The sequence below is a fragment of the Myzus persicae genome, unplaced genomic scaffold (genome assembly GCF_001856785.1).
Source record: "Myzus persicae strain clone G006 unplaced genomic scaffold, MPER_G0061.0, whole genome shotgun sequence".
In the NCBI taxonomy this organism is placed as follows: Eukaryota; Metazoa; Arthropoda; class Insecta; order Hemiptera; family Aphididae; genus Myzus; species Myzus persicae.
Genome location: NW_019101472.1, coordinates 6,971 through 8,698, shown reverse-complemented (window position 1 = coordinate 8,698; position 1,728 = coordinate 6,971).

Genomic DNA, 1,728 nt, shown 5'->3' with positions numbered 1-1,728 from the left:
ATTCTAACTTAACTTGTAAGAATTGCAAATATTTTTTTCATCCCGAGTGTGTTTCTTTAAAAAAAGAAGATGCTGATTTTCTTACAACTGCCAATAAGCCGTGGACGTGTCAAAATTGTGTCAATTCAATGGAGATCCTTCAACAGCAGTCTGACTTATCAAGCAGTGAATTTGCCCCATCATTAAATGACAATGATTTTCATTCAACTGAGTTGAAGCATATATTAACTTGTTTGGATCAAGTTCGAACTGAGCAATCAAAGCTCTTTGACTTGGTTAACAATCAAAGTAAGAAACTTGATCTTCTTGTTAGTAAATTTACACGGGTTCTTAAGGAACTATCTGAACTAAAAGAAGAGAACAAAATACTTAGAAATAACGTTGACTCCTTGGCTGACCGAGTAGTTTCTTTAGAAACGAAACAACTAAATTCAGTTTCAAATGATGATGCATTTTCGGAATTTATTGACCGTCAGTCTCGATCTAAAAATATTGTTTTATTTAATGTTCGCGAGACGATTGACAATAACGTAAATAATTCCGATATATCGACTGTTAATCTCATTTTACGTAATCTTGGTGTTGATATCAAACCAGTTATTGTACAACGCTTAGGAAAGCCAAACGTTAATTTCCGTCCGATTAAAGTTACGTTACCATCTATTTCTGATGTTTATAAAATTCTCGGTTCTACACGTAAACTTAAATTTGATCATACGTTTAGTGATATCAAAATAACAAGTGATAAAACACTGAAGCAACGTCAACATTTTAAAGATCTACGTATTCAACTCAATAATCGTCTTACAAACGGTGAAAAAGATCTGACAATTAAGTACATCAAGGGATGTCCATCTATTGTTTCTACTACAGTCCAAAAAAAGTAATAAAGAAGTCAGTGCTATCATTATATTATCAAAATGTAAGAAGTATAGTCTCTAAACTCGATAAACTTATCCCTATAATTAATACTTCTTTTTATAATATAATTTCGTTTTCTGAGACATGGCTTTCTAGTAATATATCTAATTCTGAGCTTAACTTTAATAACTATACAGTTTATAGATGTGATAGGTCTTTGTCTAATAGTAATTGTAATGTTGGTGGTGGAGTTTTAATCGCAGTTGATTCTAATTTAAAAAGTAAAATATTAAATGTATCTATTAAAAGTGTCGAGCATTTATTTGTTCATATACAATTAGGATCGACTACGTATAGGGGAACGTGGGGGAATGGCGGCCAGTGGGTAATACCGGTCAGTGACATATCTCATGAAATATGATAGCTAAAATTCGGTGTGTACTAGTTGCGGTCATAATCAAAAATTACATACTAGTTGCGGTCACCCCTCAAAAAGGTTACATACTAGTTGCGGTCATCCATCAAAAAGGTTACATACTAGTTGCGGTCATTCAAATAATAATAACTAAGTATACTAAATAATATAATAAAATATAGTTTATATGATGATTAAATATGAAATTAATATTTCGTTTATTTATTGAATTTAGAAAAATGTATTAATCAACATTTTCCTTCCCATTTATATCGAAAAGATAAAAGACTTAGGACTGTCTACACTATTATTTTTTGTGTAGTTATGGTTAAAAATGTTGATACCTACTTATGTTTATATTACGTGGTTAAACTTGTGTCAAAATATAGTATATAATAGTAAACTTGTGTCAAAATATAATATATAATAGTATAATAATAATAATAATTATA